This window comes from Sorex fumeus, unplaced genomic scaffold (assembly GCF_029834395.1).
Source record: "Sorex fumeus unplaced genomic scaffold, SorFum_2.1 ptg000007l, whole genome shotgun sequence".
NCBI lineage: Eukaryota > Metazoa > Chordata > Mammalia > Eulipotyphla > Soricidae > Sorex > Sorex fumeus.
Window position 1 is genome coordinate 51,863 of NW_026606064.1, and position 12,128 is coordinate 63,990.

At 39.6% G+C, this 12,128-nt stretch overlaps 1 non-coding gene across 1 annotated transcript; it reads right to left on the bottom strand.

Moving 5' to 3' along the window:
* Positions 1-449: 449 nt before the first annotated feature.
* Positions 450-522, bottom strand: TRNAV-UAC (transfer RNA valine (anticodon UAC)). Its single transcript has one exon. It is a non-coding gene; the product is annotated as a tRNA-Val (tRNA).
* Positions 523-12,128: the final 11,606 nt, after the last annotated feature.

Consider the following 12,128-nt stretch of genomic DNA (forward strand, 5'->3'; position numbering starts at 1 on the left):
GAATATTTTAGCTCTGTTCTTAGGGACCACAAGATTTTCATAAGGTAAATGAACTTTGCCTATAATCTAGAGACAGAAGCTTCATCAGTGTGTCCTTTCTACTTATGAAAGTCCTGGATGCATCTCCTTCCAATACATTTAGGATCTATTTTGTAGAAGCAACCTTCAGTTAGACATGAAAAACTTGTTAAAGTTTCTCTATCAGCACTTGTTTATTATGGTAAAGGTAAAGGCCCTCCCGTTGATCGTCGATTTGCTCGAGCGGGCCCAGTAACGTCTCCATTGGAGACTTTGTTGTTACTGTGTCTGGCATATCCAATACTCTCGGTAGCTTGCCAGGCTCTCCGAGAGGGGCGGAGGAATCGAACTCGGGTCGGCCATGTTGGCCGCTTGTAAGGCGAACGCCCTACCGCTGTGCTATTGCTCCAGCCCAAAGTGTTGCCACTACGTGGTTCCACTGGGGCTCAAACCCAGGACCTTCTGCGTGTAAAGCAAATGTGATAACCGCTACACTATGGAACCCCGTTTATTATTTTTTTGTTTATTATGGAGATAACTTATTTTTTAAAGTCTCATGAACCAACAACTTCTAGGCACAAACTCTACATTTTCTTTATCTCTTACATTTTTTAAAAAATTTTATTTATTGAATCACCATGAGAACAGTTACAAAGCTTCAGGTTTAAGTCTCGGTCATACAATGATCAAACACACATCCCTTCACCAGTGCATAGTTTCCACCACCAAGAACCCCAATATACCCCCCATGCCACCCCTTCTTGTGCCTGTGAGGCAGATGATTTCCACTTAACTCTCTCTCTACTTTGATTACATTCATTATTTTGACAAAAGATGCACCATGATTATTTGGAATTTCCCCCCAACAATCAAACCTGCTTAAAAGGCATCATGAAATCATTTGTTTTCTATTGCTCATGAAGACCATATGACGTCTGCATTTCTGGTATTTTACTAATTAAGTCTGGAGGGATTTCTGCCAAAAGGCTAACAGTTCCAAGATTGGTTTGTGTGCCTCTGGGTCCATCGCTGTGCCAGAGAGCCGCTTGTAGAGGGCAACTTGTGGTCTTGGCAGGGCAAGGAGGACATGTCGGTTCCACCCCCCCATGAGGCCACAGTTGCCCCGTCACTGCTGGCTCATATCTGGCTGTCCAATAAGCTCTGAGGCAGTGGCTACCATGCTGCTGGAGGCAGGGAGAGGCGGAAGAGACAGACACCCTTTTCATCCTGCAGGGCATGGCTCCCTAACTTAATGCATAGTCCACTCACATTTCTGCCAGAAGTGGCTGAGTTTCGAATTAGGTCCATGTGTCTCTGGGGCCATGGCCATGCCAGAGAGCCACTCATGGGGGGCAACTCATGGTCTCGGCACGGCAAGAAGGATGAGCCGGTTCCACCCCCCATCCCATGAGGCCGTGGTTGCCTCATCACTGCCGGCTCATACCTGGCTGTCCAAAAGCTCTGAGCTGGCGCCCACCATACTGCCAGGGGGAAGGGGGAAGGCGGAAGAGACACCTTTTCCCTTGCGGGGGGGGGGGGGAGGGCGTACAGCGCAGGTTTATATATATATATATATATATATATATATATATATTTTAAGAATCAAAGAGAGTTACGACTCTGCTCTGGCTTTTGCTTAAGGGCTGATTGGATGTTGTATAGATGACTTTCTCCAGGTTAGCTATACGGATGCTTCACTTCTTACACCCATGTGTTATGGATGTAGCACTTTTCATTTCTTTCAAGAACTGTAGTTTTGCTTTCCTAAGTTGGCTGATATTGTAGCGCCAGAGGTTTGTCTTTTGCCTTTTTGGCTTTGAATATACTTTTCCAATAAATTTTAGTAATTTCTAGCTTTTGGATTTCTAGTGAACAACTGAAACCTACATTTTTTCACTAGGACACTTAGTGGCCATTGTAGGGTTATTAATAGGCCCCCTTCAATAATAATAAAGAGTTGGAGCGATAGCACAGCAGATAGGGTGTTTGCCTTGCACATCTGCCGACCTGATCTGACCTGGATTTGATTCTTCTGCCCCTCTCGGAGAGCCCGGCAAGCTACCGAAGTATTGCGCCCTCACGGCAAAGCATGGCAAGCTACTTGTGATGTATTCAATATGCCAAAAAAAAAAAACCAGTAACAACAAGTCTCACAATGGAGATATTACTGGCTCCCACTCGAGCAAATTGATGAACAATGGGAGGACGGTGCTACAGTGCTCTCAATAATGTGTTTGAGGGTATATAGAGACTAAGGAGACTGAGAAAGCCCAACATTCAGACCTGCCAAAAAGACAACATTAGATAACTTGTTTTCTATTACTGATTATGAACAGCATATGATGTCATGTTGGCGCAATAGCGGCCAAGCAAATTTGGATTTCTGATATTTTAGTAATGAGCCTAGAGGTATTACTGCCGAAAGCCTCTGGGCTCTGAGATTGGTTTGTGTGCCTCTGGGATCATGGTCGTTCAGGAGCTGGAGGAGGCGTTTGTGGCTGGCAACTCGGGGCATTGTCATGGTGGGGAGCAGGGTCGATTCCACCCCATTCCCATGAGGCTCTACATGTCTCGTCAATGCAGTCTCATACCTGGATGTTCATTAGGCTCTAAAAGATGGAGGCCACCATGCCGCCGCCACAAGGGGATGTTCTGTAATTTCTAACATCATATTGACACTGTTGCTGGGAATAAAATCTGACGGTCTTGAATATAGGTATTGGATACTAGGATTTTATCCAAAATCATTCTTGCCCTACCTGATAAGTTAGAACATAAGTTTCTAACTTCTTACTCCTTCCATTTCTTCACGGTTTTTGAATGTTTTGATCTTATTCCCATTCTCCTAGCAGAGTAATGGTTGATTTAATCTCAGTCAGTTGTAACGAATATGTTTTATATGAATATGTTGAGTTGTTAAAGTGAAGGGAAATATCTGGATATCAATAGCTTAACCAAGTTTACACAAAGTCATAAACTTGAAATATTTGAGAATAGTATCTGTTAAATTCTTAACACCTCCTTCAACCTTTTCTCTCAATAATCCTTTTCCATTTTTTTTTTGCTCCAAAAACCTCAGATCCTAGGTGCTGTGATTTATTTTTTTGTATTTCTGACCTCTCGATATGTGTCTGGTCAAGAGTTTTCTCCTTTATTTTACCTTTATACTTCTTAGTCTCTATGATTGCATTGGTAAAGGCATTGGGGAAAAATAGGAAAAATAGTATCTTTCATCACAATTGCCAGATTCAACGACAATGAGTTTAGGTTGGCAATAAAATTTACCTCTAGGATTGAAGCTAGTGATGAGGACGGAGGAAACAACTTTATTCAAAATAATTTTTACTATCTCGTCTACTTATTACTCCAAAGTATTAGTCTCTGAAAAACCCAATATCTCCTGGAAGCTGATATTCAACTTGTTCTCTCAGTTTCTGAGAATTTAAGATATGAAACTTCAACATTATCGCTTCACTGTGCCTGATAACAATCTCCACTAAGTCATTTTTGTTTCTAGTGAACTTCTATCGAATTAAGCAGAGTGATTCAGAAAACACTTATATCTTATATATTATTCTTTACTAGTATGTAAAGACAAAAATTTTACATAATGCATGAATTTTAGTGTAGGTCAAATTATTTGCTTTCAGTTGTACAGATCTATGTAATTGGCACAGAAGTTTTTTTTTTTAGCTACCTATAATCACAACTTATAAATGACAAAATTCTTATCAAAGCACCACTTCTTTAAACTGGCTTCATTATAGATGCCAATATCTTTTGATTCACCAGGGAGAAATGAGATACTTACCGTAAATTTTATTATTTTCCTTAGTCTTCATTAAGTAATATTTGCATCATTTTAAGTGTCGTAAAAAATTCCAAAAGAGAGAACACGAGCATATATTCTGTAAGAACTTTACCTACAGTCTGTTTCAAAAAAGACAATGCACATTTCTTACAGATCTTTAACATTAGAAACACAAAATAGAACTTTGACGAGTTGATGAAAAGCAAGAGTAAAACTAATCAGTATATTCGAAACTGTCAATGACAATGTTTGCCGAAATATATATGTGTAGGCATATATATCTTGATCATAGTGATAATGGATTGTTGAGGTTGACTGTAAATAGACAAGTTTCTACAAAATAGATAATGAAATCATTGATGTTTTACTCGGTGTTTTTGTGGATAAGTAAGAATTCTTGTAGAGGGACATACCTGGCAGTGTTTAGGGATTACTCTTGGCTCTGTGCTCAGGGATCATTCCTTGAGTTACTCTGGGAGACCATCTGTGGTGCCAGGGATGGAACCCAGCCTGACAGTGTGCAAGGAAAGTTCCCTATAGACTGTACTATTGCTTCGAACCCTAGATCAGCAAATGTTGATTGAGATCAATGAACTGATAGAGAGGATGGAAATGTGACATTTCGTAGTTCAGTGTCCAAGAATTAATAGGGAGATCTTTAAAATTAGATCTATTGCTAAGAGAGACCTCTGGGGAATAGTTAGCAGTAAAGGAAGGAAAAGATTGCATCTGTTTCTTAGGTTCAATATAAGGTTTCCTGCAGTTAGTTTCCTGCTGCTACTCCATCTCTTAATATAAATGCCAACAAACACATATTCCTGCATGAATGTTAAGATTGGGAACAAGAATACAGAATCTGTAATAGAAATCCAAGTCTGAAGTACCCAAAGCACTTTAGTAACAAGGCCCCCATAGGCTATTTATATGGAGATCATCTAGATGGTGATAGAAATGAGAGGCTCTTTGGCTGACTAAAACATGCCTCAGAATGTTATTTACTAGAGGGTTGGTGTCAATACTGAAACTTTGGTTCTCAATGTTTTGAATAACTTGAGAGGTTAAAAGGGACTGGATAAAAGGAGGACATTGGTTCTTGCTTGTACTAAGATTGGTCGTTTAAAAAATGAGTTGGAAAATGAAAGAGTAAAGACTATAATTAGGTTCTGATCAAGTCAAATGAGTACTATTGCTCTCCAAAACTAAGAAATATCTGATCATATTAAGGTTTTATTTTAAGATAGCTTTCAGGTGATGTGTCACAAAACATTAGTTTCTTGACAGCAAGGAGATGGTTCTTTGTGGTGCTACTTGGTTGGCTAAAATCAGGGCTCATTTTTGAAGTAGCTTGAAATTTGGACCATCCTTGATTAGTAGAAAAGTTCTGCAAGTAACATTTCACCCTGTAATTCTGAACAAGCAGCTTAACGTTTCTAAGTTTCTTTATTCAATCAGAGACATAAATTATTCTCCGAGGAAGCTTGAATCCACTTGCTAAACAATCATTTTCAAAGCCACACAAAAACTGGAAAAATTCATCAAAATAAAGGTCAACATATATGTGGGAATTAGCAAATTAATCCAAAATTTGGGTGTTGAAGTAAGGAGACCTGTCTAATGAGACCAGGAAATTGGAAAAAAATGTATTATGTACTCAATCAAGAAAAGTTAATTTCTAGATCTGTCATACATCAACACTTTTGACCTCTGTTACAACCTGGATAGATGACATAGAGCAAAAGGGCAATAACCCATAGGGAAGTCTTTGGATCCTGTGGCTAGAATTCCTATCCAGTTGGTTAGTGTTGACTCCCATCTCCTAGTGTCCTCATCTCTTTTCCTCTCCACACAAACCAATGCATGTTCACAAGTACACATATGTCCACAGTGACATGCACATAACATAAAAGCATAGAAGGTCTGAAAGACAAACAGCTTGGAAGACAAACATGAAGTCTGAACAGACTCCAGTAGACTGGCAATGGCAGACACAGAACAGGCAGGCAGTGCAAAAATGTCCACACAGCAACGAGCAGATGGAAGGGAGCTCACATGTGTTCTAAATTACATCCTTGAAAAAAAGCTAAACTTTACTCTGTCTGTAGTCTGGCACTGAACATAAATCCTTGGGTACCAAGGATTTGGGTACCAAAGTGGACTTGGGTACCACAAGTCCAAGTGGACAACTACCCGACACTTAAAAGGATGCTATTTCCTTCTTTGGAGAGCCAGTCTTGCTATACTAAGCTTGATCTTTTTTGGTTGCTTTTGGTCCACACCTGGCGGTGTTCAAGGCTTACTCCTGGTTCTGTGTTCAAAAAGCATTGCTGACAGGTCTCATGGAACTGTATGCAATGCTGGTGAATAAACCAGGGTCAGCCACATGCAAGGCAAGCATCCTATTCACTGTGCTATCTTTCTGTCTGAAGACTTGATCTTTAAAATCTAGAGCAACTGGTTTGAGAGATGAAGGTGGCTATAAAGAACTGAGCTGCCAATCATAAAAAATGTCCTTTAAAATATCTAGGTGAGGTTACATTTATTTATGTCTACAGTACAGATATATTTATATCTACAGTACATTTCATTGCATTATCAGAGCTTCAGGGTGACCCCAGGCTTAGGAATTCAACCTGCAGTTTGAAGTTCCCCCTTTTTGTTTTTATATTGGAATGTACTTCAATGATTTGATCACTCACCAAAGACTTCCAAAATGTACTTAGATATCTTAATTTATGATGAGATTCTCATAGAAGCTTGTGTACTTACATGTGGCCAAGTCGTTTCCGATAAAATAAAATTAAATATCAGAAGTTCAATCGTCATTAAAACCAAACCCAAGAATGCCAGGAAAATGCAAAAGGTGTTCGAAAAGAATGCACACTTTTTCTGGAATAGATAAAAGATCACTTTGTCATTGGAAGTTATCCTTTTGTGCCAGTGGCGGTAGACTCAAGTACAAGATTTATTCAAGGCTGACCCTTCCAGAATGGTTTGGTGATTACAAGGATTGACCATACTGAAGATTTATTAGGATCCCAAATGGGCTGAATAATTTTCAGAAAATAAAAATTTTGGATCGAAGATCCATTTCTTGATTGATTCAATGACAAGAAACTTTATGAATGTCTATTGTCTACCACACCTTAGGAGACAGAGGATGATAAAAATGTTGCCTGCATTCATCAAGGACTTTCAGTGCTCTGAGGGAGACAAATAGGGCCCAGGAATTGTGAATAGGCTGTAAAGAAAAGGTTAATCTAGGTAAATTGATAGCTAAAATTCCTATTCAAGTTGATTAGCACTGACTCCCATATTCTAGTGACCTCATCCCTTTTCATCTCCACACAAACAAATGTTTTTTCAGAGGTACACATATGTCCACAGTTGACATTCACAGAACATAACAGCACAGAGGTTCTGAAAAATGAATAGCTTGGAAGACAAACATAAAGTTTAGTTTTGGGGTTTTTATTTGGCTTTTTCGGTCACACTCGGTGATGCACAGGGGTTACTCCTGGCTCTTGCACTCAGGAATTATTCCTGGTGGTGCTTGGGGGACCATATGGGATGCTTGGAATTGAACCGGGGTTGACCACGTGCAAGGGAAATGCCCTACCCACTGTGTTATTACTCCAGCCCCCAAACATGAAGTTTAAACAGACTCCAATAAACTGGCAATGGCAGACACAAAACAGGCAGACAGTGCAAAAACATCCACATAGCCACGTGCAGATGGAATGGAGCTCACATGTATTCTAAATTACAACCTTGCATAAAGAATGTAACCGTCCATCTTGGCAGTTGAGGAAGCAGTCTTGACTTCTATTTGCTCTCTCATGGCCTCCCAAGCTGCTAGAGGGAATTAGGGATGCTTCCTTTCCTGGTATTTCCTGGGCACCCCTGCAAACAGCATCCCAATAGCCTTCTCACTGACGGAGAGCACCTTTAATTTCTAAGAACACAATGAAACTTCTTTTTATAATTTTTTGCCCCACGTTATTTAAACTTTGTGGTTTCCAAAGTTGTTCAGAATGATTTGTTACAGGTCTTCAGTATTCCAACATCAATTCCACACCACTGTCACATTCCCTCCATCACTCTCTCTAACCACCCCTCAAGCCTGCACCTCTAGCAGGTTGACATTTATTTTATATTGCTTTTTACAAAGAAATTTCTAAGAGAATGATTAAAAACATTTACTTAGAAGAAAAGTCACGGTCCTCTCATTGTTCAATGACTTGCTCAAGTGGACCCAGTAACGTCTCCATCATGAGACTTGTTGTTACTGTGTTTGGCATATCGAATATGTCATGAGTAGCTTGCCAGGCTCTGCCGTGCGGGCTAAATACTCCCAGTAGCTTGCCGGGCTCTCCGAGAGGGGCAGAGGAATCGAACTCGGGTCTGCCATGTTGGCCGCTTGTAAGGCAAATGCCCTACCACTGTGCTATCGCTCCAGCCCTGCCTAACTTAGAAGAAAATTGGTGAAAATGGTAGTATCTCACCATGGTGACATTAAGTCTTTGTATGAGGGATTACCAAGGTGTTGCCACATGTTAAGCTTTCTGTGTTCATGTTTTCATGAGTCAAGATTGGTTGGCTTTTCCATCACATTCTACCCAATCTGGTGCGCTACTACTGGATTGCCAGTGCTGTAGAGTTTGGAGATATTGCCCAGGAAATCCTGGATTTTTAACTAGGTGTTAGAGATGCAGAGAATGTTTAACTGGGCCTGGGTTTAGGATATGGGCGATTGCCAGGGATTTCAGAAGTATCGGAGAGAGTGGGGAGGTGTCCCATCGGGACTCTGAGAAGACCTGGAGTTTTCAGTCACCGGAACTGTGTTTTGGAGTTTGGGGCAGGTCAATTTCTCTGTGAGGCTCAGTTCTGAGGTGATGGCTAGAGGATTTGGGGTGTGGTAGCAAGTGTCTGCAGAGGCTTAGTTTGGGTGGGAGATGGCTGATCCCCTTTGAGTGCTTGGGAGGGAAGTGTCAGGTGGGAATGGGTGTCTGAGAAATTTTTGTGGCTAGTTCATTTCTTTGGAGATTGATTTATGAGTCCATGGAGCAATGCTGGTAGATGATCTTACATGGTGGAGGTGGATAATTATTCATACTGAACACTTTTTTTCATATGCCTATTCACCATCTGCATTATTTTTGGTAGAAGGTGTCTATCTCTTTCTACTATTTTAATAGGGTTATATTTTTTTTCGTGACTGAGTTCTGTGAGACCTTTATATTAGTCCTTTGTCAGATGGAAGGGGGATTGCAGAAGAGGCTGAGGAAACAGGACAGGACAAAAAGGACCTAGGAACAAGGGTAAGAAGTTTTGTCTTTTTGCTAGTGGTGCAGAAACTTTGTATTTCAAAGCACAAACATTATCACTCTTGTAAACCATGTACCCATGATTAAAAAAAATAAAATGAGAGAAATAAATTGTTCTCTAAATTAAAATTTATAATATTTCAAAAAATGTACCTTTCAAATTTAGAGCAAGTTTTAATGACTCTGAGACAAGGTTGGCCCCCACTGACTCTCCTTTTAGTAAACAGAACTGCCAACTTGATGGCTTCTCCAAATATTGATACTTACTACCATGACTGAAGACGATGCGTCAAGTATGTTTGTAAAGATTCCTGAGAGAAGATACTGAAAAATAAATCACATTTATTAATACTCAGTCATCATACACACACATATATGTAGACAGAAGTAAAGAACTCTGTAATGAGGACATATTAGAATATTATCTAAACACCTCAGGGGGTATCAGAGAGGGATGATGTGAGGTTTCTTCTCACTGATGAAACAGAAGGATTAATAATAGTGACTTTTATGGGTAGATTGAGTGTCACATGTGCTTTTTTGACTAATCATAATTTATCAAAATCATAAACTCACTTTTCAGAAGATAGATTGCTAAGAAGTTTTCTGCTGAATAATGTCACAGCTTGGTAATTTCACATGAAAATAAATACATTGGACATAATATTAAATATCAATCAGATTCTGTTTACAGGGAATATAGTTCTGACATGTTTAAATTTAATTTTATGTATTTCAATATAAGAAACACAGCTTGTCTTCCCTGAGCATCTTTTCAGGAGACCTCTCATCATTTGATACTTGTTAGGAAGAAGGCAAGTTAGGATGTGTCGGAAACTGAATTGCACAACTTTCATGCATCAACATAAACTTCCCATGTTTTCAAAGAGCAGCAATTCAGATAGAAGTGTAGAGAAGGAATATTAATTCTCCAGAAAAATTGAAAATATCCAAGATTTTAACAGTAAACAGCTTTTTTGGGTCAAAAGAACCTGACTTTGAATTCTTTGAGCTCTGTTTCTGTGTGACTCAAGAAAAACATTTAAAGAAATTGGTTTATCATGAGAGACAGTTGCAAGTTCTACATAACTGAATTTCAGTGGTAACTTGTCATCTTTAGATTTTGCTTCCTTCATTGTCATTGGGAATGGATAGGTATACTAATTTGTCTTATGACTGGTTTTTTACATTTGTATTAGTAACTTGAATTGTATAGTAAACGTGATCGTACAGTTCCAGATCGTTCAGGGATCCAGATTTCTTTTCTTTGTGTGGTTCCTGGTTAGAAGTGGCCAAGAGAAATCCCAAGGACTCTTGGGAAAGGAGAAAGGCAGAAGAAACTGGTACTCTCAGGAAAGGTCATGGTGATGAGCATGGCAGCTGTGACCTCATTTCCCCTCCCTTTACCTATTATTTGCTGTTTCGTGTTTCAGAGGCAGCAGTTTTCAGATTTTTCCATGATCTTCCCTTAGCAATGCCACTTTGGTGGTCAGGACCCCATGGCTTCTTCAAGTTACTCACAACTTGAACTTGTACATTGATGCTATTGTCTTAGGCAGGAGAGAGGAGAGTTGATTTTCCCACTCTTTTCTCTCACTTTTTCCCACCTCTAGAAGCTTCCACATTAATGAAGGCTCCAGTTCTCATGTAGGTTCCTGTAGTGACATAGTGACTGTAGAGGTCTTTCTCTAATTTTTTTGCAATTTCATTACAAAAAGCAGCACTAGTAGTAAAGGGTAGAAGCCCATTATTATAGGGCCTTCTTTTGGACAAATACAAATGGTATTGATTATTGTGGGTTTTCTATTATAAATTCTGTTTCCACCTATCTTATATTTGGGACACTTTGAGGTCCTTGATTTGGGTGCTTCTATTGTCTGGGTTGGAGTGATAGCACAGGCATAGGGCATTTGCCTTGCGCGCACCCAGCCCAGCCGAGCCAAGTTCGATTCCTTCACCCCTCTCGGAGAGCCTGGCATGCTACCAAGAGTATCTCACCCCCACGGCAAAGCCTGGAAAGCTACCTGTGACGTATTCAATATGCCAAACACAGTAACAACAAGTCTCAAAATGGAGACGTTACTGGGCCCGCTCGAGCAAATTGATGAACAACGGGAGGACAGTATTGTTGTTGTGTTGAATTGTCTAACTATTGTTTTCTTAGACATTGTACATAGAGCAAGAGAAGATTCTTTTCGTCTTCTATTTCCTAGGTTTCTCCTACTTCTCTTTCTAGAAATATCACCCAGAAAAATATAAATCTAAAACACATCGATCTATAGAAAAACTGCCATCAGGAGAACATTTTTTAGTCTCAGGCAAAATCAGAGTCAGAAATGAAGTGCTCTATTGTTTATCACTTGCTGTGGAGGTCTGTCCCCAAAGTGCACAGGGTAAAGCATGTGCTGTTTCTCTCTTTCTTGGAAACAATATCATTAAAGAGCTATCTGAGAGACTGAATTCCAAATGATTGCTACGATTATCAAGGAGGTCAAAGCTGTTAATTCCCTGTGTATTAAAACTCTGAAGGAAGGCTTTGGCAGAGAGTCCTGCTAATGGCATCAGTAGCTGATTTTATAGTGGCTAATATTTTTGAATTTTTCCTCTTAAAAATATATTATTTATGATCAAGAAGCTGTGTCTGTTGATATGAAAGACAGTACTTGTGGGAGGCCACTTTGGATAAGTGGATCAAAGAGGACTCTTAAATGTATAACGTAAAAGCTGAGATCTTAAGACAGGAATGAACTGAAGACTGTAGTCTGAGTTTTCAAAGATGAGGATACGTCAGCTATAGAAACTTCTATTTGTTTTAAGCTTAGAATAAAGACCAATGTGTGTGGGATATAAGGAATCTGAGATACTATCAATCTACATAATACTGTCTCGGGATCAATAATATCTTAAAAGAACACGACACATTTTTCTTCACAAAAGTTAGAATCAGAGCATTTGAAATATCTTTTGGTTTTTCT